Raw genomic sequence first — 22,645 nt, 5'->3', positions numbered from 1 at the left:
AAAATGCAGTTTCTCTTTCCACCAATTCCGTTTGAATGGTGGGTTCCTACATTTTTGTTTGTACCAATTATGATCTAACTATTCCACTGAGAATGAAGAAAATCAGTGAACCTTTCAAGACAATGAGGCAGTTAGCACCTCTGGATGGAACAGTTCAAAGAATTGTTTAACCATGTCCTTATTGCTAATACCTTTTGGTCATTCCATTGCTGATGGTCAAGAAATTGAAAAGAACATGTACCACAGGAAAAACAATGTGACCATAACCATAGCCCTACATTTTTCTAACATCCATGTGTCTATCTAAGAGTTTCTTAAATGTCCCTCATGTATCTGCCTCTACCATCAGCCCTAGCAGGGCATTCCATGCACCTATCACTTCCTGTGTTGAAAAAAGAATGAATAAATCAGAATCGTGACTTTTAGTATAACTCCATAATGATAGTTCAACTCTGAATTAATGTTATGAACAGAATGCTTTGTTTGTTCAATTATACTTAGTCATACTTGGTACTGGTGGCTTTCCAAATTTGGTTGAGTCACTCAAGATGTTTCCTTCTCTCAAAGCAACTGAATGTAATCGTTCAATTTGCTTTGCATATGATTAAGGAACCAAAACATGGCTCCCTCTCCTGTCACTGGTGTCACAGTCACGATTCTCATTCTTGATTAGTTATTTTACTTTCTAATGTTCGTGAATCCTTTGAAGTATTAGAAGAAAGGCAAATAGTGATTTTCTTTTAGTTTCTTTGAAGGCAATGACCCAAGGTTCAGTCTTGACATCTGGTGCTGCCTATCTGAAGTTTGCGCACTCTCCTAGTGCCTGCATGGGTTTCCCCGGTTCTGTGGTTTCTTCCCATCATTTGTTTCTGATTTCTCCTTTATCAAAGTTGTTAATGCTATGAGAGCTGAGCAGAGTAGTAAGGGACTGGATTTTAAAGTATAAACACAAGAGATTCTGCAGCTGCTGGAAATCCAAAGCAACACACAGAGGAGTACTGGAGGAACTCACCAGGTCAATCAGCAACTATGGAAATGTATAAACATTCAATGTTTCAGGCTATGGCCCTTCTTCAGGACTGGAAAAGAATGGGGAAGATGCCAGAATAAAATATGGAGGGAGGGGATAGCTAGTAGATGATGGGTGAAACTCGGTGGGTAGGAAATATAAAGGGCTGGAGAGGAAGGAATCTGATAGGAGTGAAGAATGGGTCACAGGAGAAAGGGAAGGAAGAGGGAAGCCGGGGGAGTTCATAGCCAGGTAAGAAATTGTATGAGACCAGAGTGGTGAATAGGAGATGAAGGAGGGTGAAGGAATTTTTTTTCACTGGAAGGAGAAATCATCATTCATGCCATCAAGTCAAAGGCGACCCAGACAGAATATAAGATGTTGTTCCTCTACTTGAGGGTGATGACGTCGTGGCAAAAGTGGAGGCTATGGACCAACATGTTAGAACAGGAATGGGTATCAGAATTAATGTGTGGCCACGGGGAAGTTCCAATTTTGGGGGATGGTGTTTGACAAAGTGATTCCTCAACTTATGATGGGACTCACCAATGTAGAGGAGGCTGCATCAGGAACACCAAACTCCAGAAAGCAGAGATGGGATGGGATGAGGTAAAGATGTGCTTGCTGGTAGGATCTCTTTGGAGATGGCGAAGTCATGGAGAATGATGTTGTTCCCGCAGAGATCGCTCCCTCCATGACTCTCTTGTCCGTTCATCCCTCCCCATAAATCTCTCTCCCGGTACTTATACACGCAAGTGGCCAAAGTACTACACCTGCCATTTACTTCCTCTCTCACCTCCTTTCGGGGCTTCAAACAGTCCTTCCAGGTAAGGCAATCCCTTACTTGCAACTCTGCTGGGGTTTTCTGTTATGTCTGGTGCTGCTAATGTGGCCTCCTCTGCATTAATGAGAACCGTCGTAAATTGGAGGAACTGCTTTGTCGAGTACCTCTGCTCCTTCCATCTGAAGCTGATCTTTCTGATGGCTAAGCATCTTAATTCCGATTCCTATTCCTGTTCTGACATGTCACCACATGGCCTCCTATTGTGCCAAGATGAGCCAGCCTCAGGGTGGAGGAGCAACACTTTGTATTCTGTCTGGGTGGCATCTAACCTGATAGCGTGAATATCGATTTTTCCTTCTGGTAAAAAAAAATACCCCTCCTTCCTCTCTTCCATTCCTCACTCTGGCCTCTTAGCTCTTCTCACTTGCCTATCACCTCCCCTCCTCTTTCATTTTCTCCTATGGTCCAGTCTCCTCTCCGATCAAATTCCTTTCTCTTCTGCCCTTTACCTTTCCCATCCACCTAGCTTCACCTATCACCTTCTAGCTATCCTTCTTCCCCCACTCTCCCAGGCCTTTTATCCTGGTGTTTTTCCACTTCCTTTCCAGTCCTGAAGAAGGGTCTTCAATGAACAAATGTTCATTGTTCCATGGATGCTGTCTGGCCTGCTGAGTTCCTCCAGCATTGTGTGTGTGTGTTGCCTTGGATTTTAAAGTAGATCTGATTTTGTTAATAAGTGTAAAGATAATTAATTTTTACATGATACCCATAACAGTTTTCATTAAATGGAGCAACTTAATCATTAAATAAATTTCAGCTCATGCTCTTAAAATTGGTGTGATGTATTAGAACTATCTTTTACATTATGGAGCAAATTATAAGGTACCAATGATACCAGCAGCATTTTACTTCTTCCTTGATATTTTCAGCCATTTACAGAGAACAACAAGCATTTTCACGTTTGTGTTTGGATTGATTTCTATGAGTGATTGTTCTGTGAAGAATGAGTAAGACTGGGCTAGATTCATTGATGTTTAGAGCAATAAGATGTACTTTCATTAAGACATCCAAGTCCTAAGCTGGATTACTAGTGTAGTCATTAAGAAGCATTTTTGTTGGGAATGGCTAAGGAATTTAGAACATCCATTCCCACACTACAGAAGAACAGATCAGCTTTTAGAACCGGGTGTATTCAAAGTTGAGGATGGATGTTGAGAGCTGAGTGGAGGATAATGCAATTATCCAGGAAACTAGACAAGATACAGGGATCACTAATTATGTTTTTAATCAATGAAAGAACAGATTTTAGGGACTGGATGACATTTTCCTTCTCAATGTTCTTATGTACTATGTGGGGAGAAATGTATAACACTGGCAATTAGTAGATATCTCGGTTTTGCTGTTTAAAATTAATATTGAAATTTGGGAACAACTAAGCATTGTGCTTTAACCAAGGATTGTCACTGACAGTAGAGAAGCATAAAATAATATAGCAGAGACTGAATCATTGTCCCTAGAGACGCCATAAGATTTGAGAACAAATTATATAATTTGTCCTGTTGAGTCTGCGCCACTATTCAATTATGTCTGTTTTTTTCTGCCCCATTTTCCCACCTCCTTCACATAACTCTTACCCCTTTATCAGTCAAGCAAGTATCAATCTCGGCCTTAAATACTGTAGCGGTGTGCTACACGCAGCGCTAAAATTACGACACGGAGTCGGTAACTGCAGTCGAAGGAAAAAACTTTATTCGAAATCTTCAGCCTCACTTTTAGGTCTCCCTCAACCTGCCCCCCATGGCGCAGAGGCTCCAAAGCTCTGTGCTCGCAAACCCCCGTAGGCTATCTAATTATGAGTCGGTTCGGATGTGCCAGGAAATGGGTCGCCACATAACCCCCCCCCCCAGAACCGGCGATACACCCCCCAATGTCCACAGTCTGGGCCAGAACCTGCTTGGGAGGTTGGCCTCTGCGCCGAGGTGCCGGAAACTCGGCCGGTTGCGCCAGGTCCACATGGGCCGGTTTGAGGCGGTCCACCGTGAAAACACCCTCTTTCCCCCCAACGTCCAGCACGAACGTGGACCCGTTGTTCCGGAGCACCATAAACGGCCCCTCGTATGGCCGCTGCAGCGGTGGCCGATGCCCGCCCCTTCGTACAAACACAAACTTACAGTTCTGTAGGTCTTTGGGTACGCAGGTCAGGTGCCGCCCGTGCTGTGAAGTGGGTATGGGGGCCAGGTTACCGAGCTTCTCGCGTAGTCTGCCCAGGACTGCTGCGGGATCTTCCTCTTGCCCCCTTGGGGCTGGTAGGAACTCCCCGGGGACGACCAGGGGCGCGCCGTATACCAACTCGGCCGACGAGGCGTGCAGGGCGACCTTGGGCGCTGTGCGGATGCCGAGTAGGACCCAGGGAAGCTCGTCCGCCCAGTTGGCTCCTCGCAGGCGGGCCATGGGGGCCGACTTCAGGTGACGGTGGAAACGCTCCACTAGCCCGTTTGACTGTGGGTGGTAGGCAGTGGTGTGGTGCAGCTGAGTCCCCAGAAGGCTGTCCATAGCTGACCACAGGCTGGAGGTGAACTGGGCGCCTCTGTCGGAGGTAATGTGGGCTGGTACACCAAAGCGAGATATCCAGGTGGCGATCAGGGCTCGGGCGCAGGATTCAGAGGTGGTGTCGGTGAGCGGGACCGCCTCTGGCCATCTTGTGAACCGGTCCATGACAGGAGGTGCCGCGCTCCACGCGACACTGGCAGGGGGCCCACGATATCCACATGAATGTGGTCGAAACGCCGGTGGGCGGGATGGAACTGCTGCGGTGGGGCTTTGGTGTGCCGCTGCACCTTGGCCGTCTGGCAGTGCATGCACGTTTTGGCCCATTCACTGACCTGTTTGCGGAGTCCGTGCCAAACGAACCTGCTGGAAACCATCCGGACAGTTGTCCGGATGGAGGGATGCGCCAAGTTATGAATGGAGTCGAAAACGCGGCGCCGCCAGGCTGTCGGGATGACGGGGCGGGGCTGGCCGGTGGCGACGTCACAGAGTAGGGTCCTCTCACCCGGGCCTACGGGGAGGTCCTGGAGCTGCAAACCGGAGACTGCGGTTCTGTAACTCGGAATCTCCTCATCTGCCTGCTGCGCCTCTGCCAGTGCCTCAAAGTCTACCCCTTGGGAAAGGGTATGAATGGTAGGGCGAGAGAGCGCATCCGCCACGACATTGTCCTTACCGGAGATGTGCCGGACATCCGTCGTGTATTCAGAGATGTAGGACAGGTGGCGTTGCTGGCCGGACGACCAGGGGTCGGACGCTTTCGTAAACGCAAAGGTAAGCGGTTTGTGGTCCGTGAACACAGTGAAGGGCCAACCTTCTAGGAAGTACCTGAAATGACGGATTGCCAGGTAGAGCGCCAACAGTTCCCGGTCGAAAGCACTGTATTTGAGCTCGGGTGGTCGCAGGTGTTTGCTGAAAAACGCCAGGGGTTGCCAGCGACCTGCGATGAGTTGCTCCAGCACCCCACTGACTGCCATGTTTGATGCGTCCACTGTGAGGGCGGTAGAGGCGTCCATTCTGGGATGTACTAGCATTGCGGCGTCCGCCAAAGCTTCCTTCGTTTGAACGAAAGCGGCGGCGGACTCCTCGTCCCAGGTAATGTCCTTGCTCGGACCCGACATCAGGGCGAACAGGGGGCGCATGATCCGGGCAGCTGAAGGGAGGAAGCGGCAGTAGAAATTGACCATACCTACGAATTCCTGAAGGCCTTTGATCGTGGTGGGTCGGGGAAAGAGGCGGACCGCATCTACCTTAGCGGGCAGAGGGGTTGCCCCGTCTTTAGTAATCCTGTGGCCCAGGAAGTCAATGGTATCGAGTCCGAACTGGCATTTGGCTGGGTTGATTGTAAGACCGTACTCACTCAGTCGGGCGCAGAGTTGACGGAGGTGGGACAGATGCTCCTGACGACTGCTGCTGGCTATGAGGATGTCATCCAAATAGATGAACACGAAGTCCAGGTCCCATCCCACCGCGTCCATTAACCGCTGGAACGTCTGTGCGGCATTCTTCAGGCCGAACGGCATGCGGAGGAACTCGAAAAGGCCAAACGGGGTGATGAGAGCCGTTTTGGGGACGTCGTCAGGATGCATCGGGATTTGATGGTACCCTCGGACGAGGTCTACCTTGGAGAAGATCCGTGCGCCGTGCAGGTTTGCTGCAAAGTCCTGAATGTGCGGCACAGGGTAGCGGTCCGGTGTGGTAGCCTCATTCAGCCTGCGGTAGTCGCTGCACGGTCTCCAGCCCTCCGTCACTTTGGGCACCATGTGCAGGGGGGAGGCCCATGGGCTGTCGGACCGCCGGATGATCCCCAATTCCTCCATCCTCTGGAACTCCTCCTTCGCCAGTCGGAGCTTGTCCGGGGGAAGCCGCCGAGCGCGGGCGTGGAGGGGTGGTCCCTGTCGGGATGTGGTGCTGTGCGCCGTGCCTGGGCATGGCCGCTGTGAGCTGCGGTGCCAGAACAGATGGGAAATCCGCCAGGACCCTGGTGAAGTCGTTGTCGGACAGCGTGATGGAGCCGAGGTGAGGGGCTGGCAACTGGGCTGCACCCAGGGAGAATGTCTAAAAGGTCTCGGCGTGTACCAGTCTCTTCCTGGGCAGGTTGACCAGTAGGCTGTGAGCCCGCAAAAAATCCGCACCCAGAAGCGGTTGGTCTACGGCGGCCAGTGTGAAGTCCCACGTGAACTGGCTTGAGCCGAACTGTAGCTGCACCTTACGGGTGCCATAGGTCCTTACTGTGCTGCCATTCACGGCCCTCAGGGGGGGACCCGGTGCCCTGCTGCGGGTGTCGTAACTCGTCGGAGGTAAAACGCTGATCTCAGCCCCAGTATCGACCAAAAACCGGCGTCCCGACCTTCTATCCCACACATACAGGAGGCTATCCTGATGGCCAGCCGCCGTAGCCATCAGCGGCGGCTGGCCCTGGCGTTTCCCGGGAACTTGCAGGGCGGGCGACAACGGCGGGCTTCTGCGCCCCACCGCTGGTGGTAGAAGCACCAGTGTTCATTGGGCCGGGGGTTGGCGGGCTCTGCGGCCGGGCCTGGACTGGTTTGCTGCCGGGAGCGTGGCTGGGAGATCTGTGCGATGGACGTCCCGCTCACCTTTTTGGCGTTCCACAGCAAGTCTGCCCGGGCTGCCACCTTCCGGGGGTCACTGAAATCCGCGTCGGACAGCAGCAGGCGTATGTCCTCGGGCAGCTGCTCCAGGAATGCCTGCTCAAACATGAGGCAGGGTGTGTGTCCGTCGGCCAGAGACAACATCAAAGCCGATGGAGGTCTGTTGCCCAAGCCATCCAGGTGCAGTAAACGGGCAGCCCGCTCGCGCCGTGAGAGTCCGAAAATCCTGAGGAGCAGGGCTTTGAATTCTGTGTACTTGCCGTCTGCCGGGAGCGACTGTACGAACTCCGCGACCTGGGCCGCTGTGTCCTGGTCGAGGGAGCTCACCACGTAGTAGAAGCGGGTGTCTTCTGAGGTGATCTGGCGAATGTGGAATTGGGCTTCGTCTTGCTGGAACCATAGGTTCGGGCGCTGTGTCCAGAAACCCGGCAGTTTCAACGAAACCGCATGAACAGAGGCGGCGTTTCTGGTCCAAAAATCGTTTGGACCGTCGGGGTCACCAATTGTAGCGGTGTGCTACACGCAGCGCTAAAATTACGACACGGAGTCGGTAACTGCAGTCGAAGGAAAAAACTTTATTCGAAATCTTCAGCCTCACTTTTAAGCCTCCCTCAACCTGCCCCCCATGGCGCAGAGGCTCCAAAGCTCTGTGCTCGCAAACCCCCGTAGGCTATCTAATTGTGAGTCGGTTCGGATGTGCCAGGAAATGGGTCGCCACAATACACCCAATAATTGGGCCTCTGCAGGCCCCTGTGGCAACAAATTCCACAGATCTACTACCCTCTGGCTGAAGGAATTTGTCTTCGTCTCAGTTTTAAAGGGATGTCTCTTTATCCTGAGGCTGTGCTCTTGGATCCTAGACTCTCCTACTGAAGGAAGCATCTTTCCTATCCTCATTTTATCCAGGCTTGCTAATACCTGTATCCAGAATAGGGAATTGGTTTGCTATGTCTTTAATGACTATATCAGGCTCCTTGCTGGAAGCATTTTCTACTTCTCTTCCCATTCCCACGTTGCCCTGCCTTTCTTGGCCTTATCCATTGCCAGATGAGGTCCTATATAAGCTAGAAGAACAACACCTCATTATCCACCTGGTTAATATACAATACAATGCTCTGAATATTGAATTTTTCAGTCCAGGTAATCCTCATTCTACCCTGATCTTGATCCACCTCTGGTCCTCTCATTCTTGTTCATTTTTCCTATTCCTCCCGTCCTGCCCCAAAAATCTATTTTCATCCCCCTTCGCGTCCTGGTTCATCCACCTACCACTTTTCTTACTTCTTGGCCTTTGTGACCTCATTTATGAACTCCAGCCTCAGTCACCACCTTAGCTTTCCCCTCCCCTCACCTGCTTCCAGCTAGGTATTTCTTTCCTCCTCTGCTTCCATGTACTGTATCACCTATTTGCCTTTGTTTCTTGCTCTGCCTTTCTGTCTCCCTGCCTATCTCCATTTACCCATCATCCTGTGTCACTCTTCAGTCCACCTATCACCTACTAACCTCTGTCTCTCTTCTTTCTTCTTCATCCTCCTGCTGGTTACCTTCTCCCTTTATTGTACTCAAAATATTGATAATGCTTTTTTACTCTACAGATGCTGTTGAACTTGTTGAGTTCCTCCAGCAATTTGTTCCCTAACCCTAATGCTTCAATCAATGCTGTGTCCAGTTGGTACAAACTACTCTTTTCCTTACTGACTTGTAAATAATCTTCCTCCATTTCTTTTTCTTAAAAGTTCCTATTGGGTTTGCCTTTTCTATTCTCATGGATTCCGTATCATAATACGTCCTTTTAATCTTTTTTCCTTATGAAGTTTCTTTGCACTACCCTTATCCTCAAAGTCCTTTTATTCCTGGTACCATTTTGAATCTCAGCTGTACCCACTTTGATATTTTATGTCCTTTCTAAACTCTGAGGTCCAGAACTGGGGAGCAGTCCTTCAATTGTATGTAATCTGTGATTGATTGTGGCTTAGCATAATTTTACATTTTCATTCCTTGTTTGTGTTTATAAAGTAATGTTTTTCCTATTCTTAATAGGCACCATGATCACCATTCTTCCACCTTCAAAAAAATATTTGAACATCAACAAATCTGTCTTGCATTGTCTTTTAGACTATACAATGCACATATTTTTCCAACTAAAATAAAGTGCGATTTCCACCTTCCTCACTCTTAGCTTCTTGATAAGATGTGTGCCACAGAATGATACTGTACAGAAGTCCAGCTGTTTAATTCTCTTTTTAAATATTGCTATTTAATCTGCTTCCATTACTCTTGCAGGCAGTGCATTTCAGATCATATGCGGCTGTGTAAATTGTTTTCTTACATCACCTCTGAGTCTTTTAGTAATCTCCTTAAATCTCTAAACCCGGTTTTAGTGCCCTTCCTGTCAGTGGAAACCTTTTGTCCTTTTTACTCTATTAAAACCATTCAAGATTTTGAGCACTTCTATCAAGTTTTCTCAACACACACAAAATGCTGGTGGAACGCAACAGGCCAGGCAGCATCTGTAGGGAGAAGCATAGTCGACGTTTCAGGACTAACTGAAAGGAAAGATAGTAAGAGATTTGAAAGTAGTGGGGGGAGGGGGAAATGCAAAATGATAGGAGAAGACTGGAGGGGGTGGGGTGAAGCTGAGAGCCAGAAAGGTGATTAGCAAAAGTGATACAGAGCTAGAGAAGGGAAAGGATCATGGGACGGGAGAACTAGGGAGAAAGAAAGGGGGAGGGGAGCACCAGAAGGAGATGGAGAACAGGCAGAGTGACGGGCAGAGAGAGAAAGAAAAAAAGGGAGGGGAGGAAAAAAACAAAAAGAAAAACTAAATATATCGGGGATGGGGTAAGAAGGGGAGGAGGGGCATTCACAGAAGTTAGAGAAGTCAATGTTCATGCCATCAGGTTGGAGGCTACCCAGCCGGTATATAAGGTGTTGTTCCTCCAACCTGAGTGTGGCTTCATCTTGACAGTAGAGGAGGCCATGGATAGACATATCAGAATAGGAATGAGACGTTGAATTAAAATGTGTGGCCACTGGGAGATCCTGCTTTCTCCGGCGGACTGCGCATAGGTGTTCAGTGAAACGGTCTCCCAGTTTGTGTCGGGTCTCACCAATATATAAAAGGGCACCGGAGGCAGTATACCACACCAGCCGACTCACAGGTGAAGTGTCACCTCACCTGGAAGGACGGTCTGGGGCCCTGAATGGTGGTGAGGGAGGAAGTGTAAGGGCAGGTGTAGCACTTGTTCCGCTTACAAGGATAAGTGCCAGGAGGGAGATCAGTGGGAAGGGATGAGAGGGATGAATGGACAAGGGAGTCGCGTAGGGAGGGATCCCTGCGGAAAGCAGAAAGAGGGGGAGGGAAAGATGTGCTTGGTAGTGGGATCCCGTTGGAGGTGGCAGAAGTTACGGAGAATTATACATTGGATCTGGAGACTGCTGGGGTGGTAGGTGAGGACAAAGGGGACCCTATCAAAAAGTGGGGTGGTGGGCGGATGGGGTGAGGGCAGATGTGCAGGAAATGGGAGAGATGCATTTGAGAGCAGAGTTGATGGTGGAAGAAGGGAAGCCCCTTTGTTTAAAAAAGGAAGCCATCTCCTTCATCCTGGAATGAAAAGCCTCATCCTGAGAGCAGATGTGGTGGAGACAGAGGAATTGTGAGAAGGGGATAGCATTTTTGTAAGAGACAGGGTGGGAAGAGGAATAGTCCAGGTAGCTGTGAGAGTCTGTAGGCTTATAGTAGATATCAGTAGATAGGCCATCTCCAGAGATGGAGAAAGAAAGATCAAGAAAGGGGAGGGAGGTGTCAGAAATAGACCAGGTAAATTTGAGGGCAGGGTGAAAGTTGGAGGCAAAGTTAATGAAGTCAATGAGCTCAGCATGCGTGCAGGAGGCAGCGCCAATACAGTCGTTGATGTAGCGAAGGAAATGAGGGGGACGGATATCCATATAGGCTTGGAACATGGACTGTTCCATAAAGCCAATAAAAAGGCAGCATAACTGGGAACCATGCGGGTGCCCATGACTACGCCTTTGGTTTGGAGGAAGTGGAAGGAGCCAAAGGAAAAATTGTTGAGAGTAAGAACTAATTCCGCTAGACAGAGGGGAGTGGTGGTAGAAGGGAATAGTTTAGGTCTGGAATCCAAAATGAAGTGGAGAGCTTTGAGACCTTCCTGGTGGGGGATGGAGGTATTTCGGGACTGGACGTCCATGGTGAAAATAAGGCGGTGGGGGCCAGGGAACTTAAAATCCTTGAAAAAATTCAAAGCGTGAGAAGTGTCACGGACATAGGTGGGAAGGAATTGAACAAGGGGGGATAAAACAGTGTCAAGGTATGCAGAAATGAGTTTGATGGGACAGGAGCAAGGTGAGACAATGGGTCTACTTGGACAGGCAGGTTTGTGGATCTTAGGAGGTAGAAACGGGAAGTGCAGGGTGTGGGAACTATGAGGTTGGTGGCAGTGGATGGGAGATCCCCAGAGCTGATAAGGTCGGTGATGGTATAGGAGACAATGGCCTGGTGCTCTTTAGTGGGGTCATGATCAAGGGGTAAATAAGAGGTGTTATCAGAGAGTTGTCGCTGTGCCTCGGCCAGGTAGAGGTCTGTACGCCAGACTACAACACCTCCCCCCTTGTCAGCAGGTTTTATAGTGAGGTTGGGATTGGTGCGGAGGGAGTGGAGAGCAGAGCGTTTGGGAGGAGAGAGGTTGGAATTGGAACACAGTGTGGTGAAGTCGAGACGGTTGATGTCCTGTCGGCAATTAGCAATAAAGAGATCCAAAGCAGGCAGAAGACCAGAGCGGGGTGTCCATGAAGAGGAGGAGTGTTGAAGACGGGAGAAGGGGTCATTGGTGGGGGTAGGAGAGTCCTTGCCAAAGAAGTAAGCTTGGAGACGGAGCTGGCGAAAGAGAAGTTCGGCATCATGGCATACGCGGAACTCGCTGAGGTGTGGGCGAAGGGGGACAAAGGTGAGGCCCTTAATGAGGACAGAGCACTCTGCCTCAGAGAGTTGAAGGTCGGAGGGAATGGTAAAGACCCGGCACGGATGAGAGATGGGCTCAGAGGGGGAGGGAGGCTGGTAGTGTCGGTGGAGAGGGAAGGGTTGGGGTGAAAGGAAGGTGGAGCCTCTGAGGGCCCAGGAGCTGACGATGGGATCTGAGGGAGAGGGGATTGCAGAGTGGTGGTGGGGGAAGGGGAGACACAATCGCAGCATGTGAAGACCCGGCCTGGAGTTCAAGGCTGGAGTCGCAGTCGGTGGTTGTGCAATCGCTTTGAAGCTGTCCATGATCGTTGGAACACTCGTTGATGGTGCTGGAGTCCGGTTGTGAATATGCCCTGGGTTGCTGGGGCAGCCGAGATCGACGGCCGGGGCCAATCCATGGTCGTTGGAACATGTGGTGATGGTGCTGGAGTCCGGGTTGTGAATATGCTCTGGGTTGCTGCGACAGCCGAGGCCAATCCATGGTCGTTGGAACATGTGGTGATGGTGCTTATCAAGTTTTCTCTTTGCCTTTTCTTTTGAGTGAGTTTTTTTTCTCATTTTTCCCAGATTACTAAATTCCCTTGTGCAGCTTAGAAATTCGGACTTTTATTTATTTCGGAGTCCTTTTTATTAAAGATAACATCCTATAGCCTGGATTTGGGAATATAAAACAGAATTTCAGATCTTTCAGATAACGTGAAGCTCAAAGCATTAAGTTGGCTAATAATGGGCACTAGCACCAGTGTGGGTTAGTAATTTAAAAGCCCTTGTTTAAGAGCAGCATTACAAATTGAATGGATGAAAAGGTAGATTATTATATTTAAAACAACTCTATAGTTGAAAAAATAAATTTACCTTCACTTTTTTTGCTCCTAATCCTGAAATTGCACAGAATTTTTCAAATAATTTTAACTTTCAAATAATTTTAAGTTTACCTTCAATATAATCATATCTCAAAGGGATATCATCTAATTTTCTGAAAATCTGTAGTATTTTCAAATATTCTAATCAAACTTGGGATGCACTTAATAAAATTGAAAAATATAAAAAGTTATTAGTAAACTTGGAAATTGGTTTATGTAATTACCAGGAGACACAAGAGACTACATAGACTGGAATCTGGTGTGGGTTGAATCAAAATGGGTTTATGACTCAAGGAATCTTAAAGAATCTGAAGTAGGAACTCCAAGTATTGGCCTCTTGCACTTCCTCTCCTCTGTTAGATCATGGCTAATCCATTCTTGACAGTGATAACACTTCCCTGCTCTCGACCCAAACCATTTGAATCCCTTTTTATATTTTTGCCAATCTTTGCCTTGAGTACAATTGGTGTTTCAGCTTCTATAAATTGGGATAATTTCAAAGGCTATCCACACTTCAAAAGGAAGAAATTCTGATTCCATCTCTATCGGAACTTGACACTTAGTTTGAATTTATAGTTCTAAGTACTATCAATCTGTTAGTACTCTTAGAATCTCAGATATCTCACAAAAATCTGGGTGGGAAGGGTTAGATTGATCTTAGACTAGGTCAGAAGTTCAGCATAACATCTTGGGCCGAAGGGCCCGTATAGTGCTGTAATGTTCTACGGCATGTTCTAAAAATTATCTGTCATTCTGCTATATTCCATTCAGTATAGGAACAATCTTTTTTATCAATCCAGAGATCAATTGAGTGAACCTTCTCTCTGTTGATCCTTTTCTCCAAAGCTAGCACATCTTTCATTAAATATGGAGACCAACATTATATGCAGGGGTATTCAAGGGTACTCTGACCAGCAGACTGTAAAGTTGTATTAAAACTTTATTAATCGTGTGCTTCATCTCCTTGGTATATCAATTCATTAGGTTTCCTTATTAATTTCTGTAGCTGGATGATGGCTTTTCCATTCTGGTCAAGATGTGCCGAGCTATAATCTCCGTCGAGTTCGTGGCTCAGATGGTTTTTTAGGTTCTCAGGGATGGTTTTAGGGACAGAGAGGAGTTGGGAACCAGACTGGAGGCCTCCACTCTGCATTCAAAGGGCAGTGGCATGGGCATATGACAAAGGACAGTTGTGATTGGATGTCAGGCTAGCAGATGATGAGGGTTGGTTCCCCCACTGGTCAGTGAATCATCAGCAGTTCTGGGATTGGAGTTGTGTGCAGGCAGGTGGAACGAGGGCTGGTGATGCCGTAGTCGGTGAAGGCTGGAGTTCGAGGCCTAGAGCTTAGGGTCCTAGTCATCGGAGTATCTGGATTATGAGGCTTGTACAGGGTCCTCATTCATTGTCATCATTGAGTCCTGGATCTGTACCACAAATCAGGGTCCAGAGGCTGATTAGAAGTTCAGAAGCTCTGAGTTTGTGAGTTCATTGAGAAAGTCAAAAGCCCAATGTTCAAGAATTTGTGAATCTGCTGGAGGCCAAAGGTGGCCTGTTCGGGGTTGCAGGACTGTCTGTATGTCTGTGCATGGCTGCGTAGGGAGGAACTGGGCTTTGTCTACTATTGTTGTTTGGTTGTTGTTGCTGTTGCTTATGTTTCATGAACATGGTTGGCATGCTAAGTTGGTGCCAGAATGCGTGGCGATATTTGTGGTCTGCCCTCAGCACTTACTTAGTTGAGTTCGTAGTTAATACAAATGACGTATTTCAGTGTATGTTTTAATGCAAATGTGATAAGTAAATGAATCTGAATTTTATATTTCAGATACCAGGACGTCTCTGCTCACTGCAGATGCCTTTGTACTGTAGCATTTTGAAGTGCCACTTTGCTGAAATAATAGTTTGCTTTTTCATTCTTTGTTCAAAGTGCATAATTTCATATTTTCCTATATTAAAGACCTTGTCCACACATATAACCTACCTACCCCGTTTACAGATTCTTTACCCCCTCACTATTTTGGGGATATAGGTACAGAAATTGAAAGGACATTTAAAAAAAACAAAAGCAAACAATACAATGAGATCCTTTTCTATAAAAGGTGAGAAGGGGACTTGTGTTAAATTCAATTCCAATACATTGCTTATTTATTTCAGAAATCTGAGATGGTCTTCATAGGATATATTAAACTATGAAGGAGTCACCCACAAATCTAAAAGGGAAGTTGGTTTTATGTCTTTGCCCAAAGAATGGCTAAATAGTGGCTGTCCTGACGAAGGGTCTCGGCCCAAAACATCAACAGTGCTTCTCCTTATAGATGCTGCCTGGCCTGCTGTGTTCCACCAGCATTTTGTGTGTGTTGTTTGAATTTCCAGCATCTGCAGATTTCCTCGTGTTTGCTAAATAGTGGAATTGTTTATCACAGGGAATCACTGAGACAAACAGAATAAGTGCTCTTTAAGGAGAATCAAGATTGATTATGACAAAGAGTAGAAGGATATACATCCATCAAAGTGCAGAGAAGGTGAACTACTAACAATTATTAAAGTTGAAAGTAAAACTTATTATCAGGGTACATATGTGTCACTAAATACAATCCTGAGATTCTTTTACCATGGGCATACTTACAAATCTATAGAACAGTAATTGTAAACTTTAAACATCAGGAACTGTAAACTGTTATCTAACTGTATAAATGCACATATAAATAAATAGCAATATATAATGAGCATGAAATAACAAGATAAAAGAGTCTTGAAATGAGTATAGTTATCCCCTTTTGTTCAAGAGTCTGGTTGTGGGGTAGTTACTGTTACTGAAGCTGGTGGCACAGGTCCTGGGGCACCTGTACCTTCTACCTGATGACAGTAGAGAGAAAAGAGCATGGCCTGGGTGGTGAGGATCTTTGATGAATACTGCTTTTCTATGGCAACGTTTCATGTAGATATGCTCAATGGTTGGGAGGGTTTTATCCATGATGTACTGGGCCGTGATATACACTACCTTTTGTAGGATTTTACGCTCAAAAGCATTGGTGTTCTCATACCAGGCCATAATGCAGCCAGTCAGTTCACTTCAGAACCACACTTCATTAAAAGTTTGCCAGGGTTTTTGATAACATGCTGCATCTCTGCAGACTCCTGAGGAAGTAGAGATGCTGTCGTGCATACTTCACAATTATATTCATATGATGGGTCTGAGGTAGGGACACCCTGGATTTTAAAGTTACAGGATCCTCTGATGATTACTGGCTCTTAGACCTCTGGCTTCCCTCTCCAGTGTGTGCATGTGTGTGTGTAGAGTGATGGACAAGGACTGTGCCTTTAAAAAGAGGGAGAGAGGGAAATACTGGCTAAAGAACTACCACCTGCTTCTGAGCTGCTATGGCGAAGAGAGGTGGAGTTATTTGATATCGATAGTCAATGTTTATGGTTGCTCACAGCACGTTTATTTACGCAAGGTCAAACGACTCTCTCTAGAGAGACACACACACACTTTCAAGAGCCCACAAGGGTGGGTTGAAGATCGATCAGGAGAATCGATCTGTGGCTATCATAGTGTATAAAAGGGGTGACCCTGTGGAGGCTACCGGTGTGTTTACCCTTACCTGGGTGGTAGTTTTCCCCTTGAAGAAGGTACCCTTTGTGATAAGCTACGTTTGGCTAACTCGAAAGTGGGTTCGGAGTCTGACGACGTAATACCGATGGCACCTGTTTATTTGTTCTTCTATCGCGGATTTAACTTTGGCTTACAAACACCTCTCCCTCCCCCACCAACTCTGTGCATTGAACTGAACTTTCCTACATTACCATCGTAAGACTTTAAACCTTGGCACCTGAGCTTGAATGAGTTTGGGAATTATATTTACACACATATTTATGCATAACACTACTAACTTTTGATTTACCTGGTTTAAGTTACTTTGTTACGTAGTTACTAATAAAATTGTGTTTTGTTAACAGCGAAATCAGACTCCAGGTGTGTTCTATTGCTGCTGATGCTTTTACGGGGCTGTGTGTATATATAAAACTAATTTTAGCAGGAGTTCTTCTGAAACTGGTAATATAAAGTGCTTCCTTTGTCACCAGCAGAACAGATTTAAAATAAGAAGCGTGAAGTAGTATACAAGGTGCAGGCTACACCATCTTTTCACATTCAACATGTTCATATGTAAATTTTAATATCATTTTTAAGCAAATCTGTGTGGAAATATTTAAAAAGTATTCAGTAATGACAAACACTTAAAAATGTACATGATAAAGAGATTCTGCAAAGGTTGCAAGTCTGAATTAGAAAGAAAAGAATGCTGGAAATACACTGCAAGTCTCAGCCAAATATGATTTTTGATGTAAACCCTTTCTTCCCAACAGTATTCAATGAATGAAGTCTGTAGAATTCAATGCTATATCATAAACAGCGGTAACATTTTCTGTGTTGCATCAGTTGGTAATTTTTGTGCTCATGTTTTTGAGCTTAGATCATTTCAATGAGCCCTTCATATTTACTTAACATGAATAAAATATGGTGGAGTTAAGAGCATTTTAATTAATATATCTCATTTATTATTATTAATTCAGCTACATTTTGCAATGTATACTGATTTTTCAAATTAAAATTTCAGTGTGAATTTTTAGTATTCTATTTAATAAATCATGAAATTTGAAACCTAGATTCCTTGAGATTTGAAATTCTTCTCTATGGAGAGTAATAGTTTTGATAAAGCAGCTGCAATTCAGTCATATATTTCAGCTGAAACACAAGGTTCAGATTTAGCACTGGAATATGGCTGGATAGAAAATCACTTGTTGTGTGATCAATAACAGTGGGTCAGATGGCATTCTCCAGTGATCCCATGGTTATCTACACTATCTCAAATTTTAACCAGTTAGTTGGATCTGAGGTAAAGTTATTCATTGGATGTAGACAGGATTATAGAAACATAGAAAACCTACAGCATAATACAGGCCCTTTGGCCCACAATGCTGTGACAAACAGATACTTACTTTAGAAGTTACATAGGCCCTCTATTTTTCTAAGCTCCATGTACCTATCCAGGAATCTCTGCAAAGATCTTATTGTATCAGCCTCCACCACCGTCGCCAGCAGCCTATTCCGCGTAGTCACCACTCTCTGCGTAAAAAAAAAACTTACCTCTGACATCTCCTCTGTACCTACTTCCAAGCACCTTAAAAAAGAGCCCTCTTGTGTTAGCCATTTCAACCCTGGGAAAAAGCCTCTGACTATCCACATGATCAATGCCTCTCATCATCTTATATACCTCTATCAGGTCACCGCCATTCCAAGGAGAAAAGTTCACTCAACCTATTCTCTAAAGGCATGCTCCCCAATCCAGGCAATATCCTTGTAATTCTCCTCTGCACCCTTTCTGTAGTTTCCACATCCTTCCTATATTGAGGTGACCAGAACAGAGCACAGTACTCCAAGTGGGGTCTGATTAGGGCCCTATATAGCTGTAACCTCTCAGCTCTTAAACTCAATCCCACAGTTGATGAAGGCCAATGCACCGTATGCCTTCTTAACCACAGAGTCAACCTGCGCAGCAACTTTTGAGTGACCTATGGACTTGGACCTCAAGATCCCTCTGATCCTTCACACTGCCAAGAGTCTTACCATTAATGCTATATTCTGCCATCATATTTGACCTACCAAAATGAACAACCTCACACTTAGCTCGGTTGAACTCCATCTGCTACTTCTCAGCCCAGTATTGCATCCTATCAATGTCCCACTGTAATCTCTGACAACCCTCCACACTATCTACAACGCCCCCAACCTTTGTGTCATCAGCAAATTTACTAAGCCATCATTGCACTTCCTCCTTTATAAAAATCATGAAGAGAATGTGACCCAGAACAGATCCCTGAGGCACACCACTGGTGACCAACCTCCATGCAGAATATGACCTGTCTACAACCACTCTTTGCCTTCTGTAGGCAAGCCAATTCTGAATCTGCAAAGCAAGGTCCCCTTGGATCCCATTGGATCCCATGCCTCCTTACTTTCTTAATGCCTTGCCTGGGGTACCTTATCAAATGCCTTGCTAAAATCCACATACCCTACATCTGCTGCTCTATCTTCATCAACGTGTTTAGTCACATCCTCAAAACTCATTCAGGCTCGTAAGGCAAGACCTGCCTTTGACAAAGCAATGCTGACTATTCCTAATCATATTATGCCTCTCCAAATGTTCATAAATCCTGCCGCTCAGGATCTTTTCCATTAGCTTACCAACCACTGAAGTAAGACTTACTGGACTATAATATATATTATATCATAAATAAGTTGGTTTTGTCATTGGCTTCAGCAAGGAAGCTGTTGTTGCTTCGCAGGTAATCAAAGTTTGTCAGAAAGCATTCCTGAGTCACAGGGGTCATTTTGATGGGTACATTTTTAAATCAAAATTTTCACTTTTCTTTGTACTTCTTGTAAGATGACAGCAGGTTCAATCCACACCCTAAACTATTCCTTCTGTCCAACATATCCCACACACTCCCAACAGGGCGAATGAACCTCCCTAGTCTGAACTAGCCAAGCCACTCAGACTTAAGCTCATTGATGGTTGTTTGCAACTTTTGATGACTTCAGAGGTTTGATGGCATGCAGACAAAGTCAGAGACTTGTGCTGCTTATTCATTTGCCCTTACTGTTTCTCCACTCTCTGAAGTCCCAGAGAGAGAAGTATATTTTATACATAAATATTTAACTTTTTGTTTTAATAACAAAGGTCCGATATATAAATAATTACATTGAGTTATTTATCTTTGTTGAAATCCATTTAAATTTTAATTTTCTCCTCCTTTATTTTTATGAAGTGTTTTGGGCTGGATCTATTTCACCAACTTTGTGTGTGTGTAATCAATACTATTTATGATTTAATAATCAAAGATGATCTTTAATTATCTTTGTAATTGCATGATTGGTTCTGCAACAAGTTTCGCTTTTCAAATACGTTTGTATATCTACTAAGTAATTATCTTAAAGCTGCATATAATTACAAAAAGCAGCACAAAGTGACTAAAGCTGCAGCACTCGTGACATTTGAGAGGCAAAATGTAATATAGGACTGAGAAATGTGTTTGTTCTTTAATGATAGACTCAGGCTGAGTGTTGATGTCAGATTGTGAAGTAGGACACAACACAGAGAGGCCAAAATATTTCACTCTGCATGTTCCTTTTCGCACAGCAGTATCGTTAGTCCCACCTGCTCATTCTTCATAAACTTGCATTTTTTCCCCACCTGTAATTTATCAATTAGCTTTGATAGAATTATTATATATAACCCTTTCATAAAATGCATTGTGAATCATAATCACCTGCTGCAAAAAAACTCACATATTATGATACACATTGTTCAGTGAAGCTTATGTGTGATACCTCACCTTATGATATAGGTACAGTCATGTCACATATTATGAGTAATGGAAGTGAACGCCCCATAGTCTTTGTATCACAATTCCTTATTGCTGCAGAGAAAAATTGCATACGGATTAACCGAGCAGCCTTGAATCCGGTGTGGTGTGTAAAATGATGTCTATTTTCAATCCATGGATGTGTGTTCCACCAACAGCAGCACCATGATGTAGAGATAGGTTCTGTTTCTTGGAGGATACAATTACAAGATTGAGCTCAAGAGGATAATTAAACATGGAAATGCAGATGTATTTTCCTGTTCACCCTTAGAAAAGGAAATAACTGAAACATTTATAAAGAGGATAATCCTCTTGAAGTATTCTCCCTAATGCAAATTGAAAGCCTCCCTATTACAACAGAGGTGATCCAAAGGGAAACCAGAAGCTACAGGTCCTCATAGCAACCCAAAGTGGCTGGACTGTGTAGCAGAAATTCCAGTTCCTGCATTTTTACCACCGCTGGGATGAACTGCTTTTGACGGGGGTTGCCTAAGTAGGGATTGAAAGTTGTTGTACCATTCAAGCTGACAGTTTAAGTGCTGGAGGAGCTACCTGCTGGTCTAGGCACGGTCAAAATGAAAGCATTGGCTGGAAGCTTTGTGTGGTGGTCTGGGATAGATGAGCAGATCAAGTAGCTTGCCTTGCACTTTTTGGGATGTCAACACATCAGGCATTTGCCAAGAATAGTGTCTCTCCATCCCTGGGAATGACCTACGTTGCCCTGGTGGAGGATGCATGTGGATCTTGCCAAACTATTCATGGGCACAAATTTCTTGATAGTTGCAGATGCAGCTACAAAAATGCCCAGAAGTGTTCCCGATAGCCTCCACTACAGCCTCGCACGCTGTGGATGTGTTGAGAGCCTCTTCACAAGGACTGACGTCCAGAACACTTAGTCCATGACAATGGACCACAGTTTCATTCATTCCTGAAAATGAACAGACTAAGATATATTATGACTGTACTCTATCACCCAGCTGCAAATGGCTTGTTGGAAAGACTTGTTCAGAGTGTTAAGAAATGTACTATGTACAATGTCAGTAAAATGTACTACAAGTAAATCAGAAGCACACTAATTTCCTCCTTGCATATTGCAATGGAGCACACTCCACAACCATCAACTCAACGCTGTGTGGTTCTTGGATCATCCTCAATCCCAACCAGAAAAAAACTAACCTCCATGCCATTTGTGAGTGATGATAAACCTGATTCCGATATAGGTATTTACTGTGGACAGAGAGGGGAATCATGTTTGTGGAAAGGGGAAGGATGAGGGGAGGGAGCAGGAAGCACTAGAGAGACATTCTGTAATGATCAATAAACCAATTGTTTGGAATCAAATGACCTTGCTTGGTGTCTCATGGCTGGGTGTGTCTGCACCTACGCTATTCCCCTGCCACTGGTACTCCTCTGCCACCTGTCCCACCCCTCCCACAGTGCTTCACCCTCCCCATATCCAACATCCTTTGCTCCCACTAGATTTACAAACTCGTTGTCTGCTTCACATTGACAAATACAGTACTGTGCAAAAGTCTTAGGCACCCAAGCTATATATGTGCCTAAGACAGTACTATATATATGTAACTAGAGAGCGATATGTTACACATTTGAAATGACATACATTCTATATTGAGTTGGAGTTTAGAGCTAAGCAGGGAGGAATGTAGTGTATTTAATAGTTCAGTAATATTTGTGTTACATTGAAAATACAGCTTTTGATTAACCATTTGTTTACATATTTCATCATGGGGTATATGTAACAAGTGCGTGAATAGCATATGTCATTACCCCACCACGTAATATGTGTGCAGCTCTCTAAGAAAAACTTAAGTAGACAAGTATCCCAGCTCTTGTATTTTTCTTTCAATCAGTTTTGGAGTTACAAAGCATAGCACAAGGGGCATTGTGTGTAAAAGTAAGGAAGTAAGAGGGATTTGGGGTAGATGTGCCTGTTCTGTTTTTGTTCATTTTTTCTGCAGGGAGGTGGGATCTGGGGGTTGACGATCATGCTATCTTTATCTTCTTTCTTGGTTTCATGGACCTGGAGAATTGAAGAGTTGTATACTATGATAATAAATGAACCTTTGAACCTCTAAGTTTTCATGTACCTTTCCAGGGCACTGATACAGCCGATCCTTGTATATTGCATACAGTCATTAATTGTGACATTCAAGAAGGGTTTTGCTTGCATTAGACAAAAGGTTTTGAAGGTTTATTAGGTTAATTCTTGGATAGGAGGGGTTGCCATATGAAGAGAGGTTCAGCAAATTATTTTTATTCTTTTTGGAGGGTGAATTTATGTTTTCTACTGGTGGAGTATTTGGAAATAGGGTTTCTGAGTAAGAAGTTTACCATTTCAAATGGCGATTGGGAGGAAAGTGATTTCACAGAGAACCATGTACCTTTGTGGGTGAGCTGTTGGTAGT

At 45.1% G+C, this 22,645-nt stretch overlaps 1 protein-coding gene across 3 annotated transcripts in view; it reads left to right on the top strand.

Annotated features, from left to right (window-relative positions):
• The window catches only part of LOC132404887 (protein unc-13 homolog B-like), a 439,816-nt gene that overhangs the window by 120,724 nt on the left and 296,447 nt on the right, over positions 1–22,645 (top strand). The gene's annotated exons all lie outside the window — the stretch shown is intronic.

The sequence above is a fragment of the Hypanus sabinus genome, chromosome 14 (genome assembly GCF_030144855.1).
Source record: "Hypanus sabinus isolate sHypSab1 chromosome 14, sHypSab1.hap1, whole genome shotgun sequence".
NCBI lineage: Eukaryota > Metazoa > Chordata > Chondrichthyes > Myliobatiformes > Dasyatidae > Hypanus > Hypanus sabinus.
The sequence above is the reverse complement of the archived record's forward strand: the minus strand, read 5'-3'. Positions and strand labels throughout refer to the sequence as shown.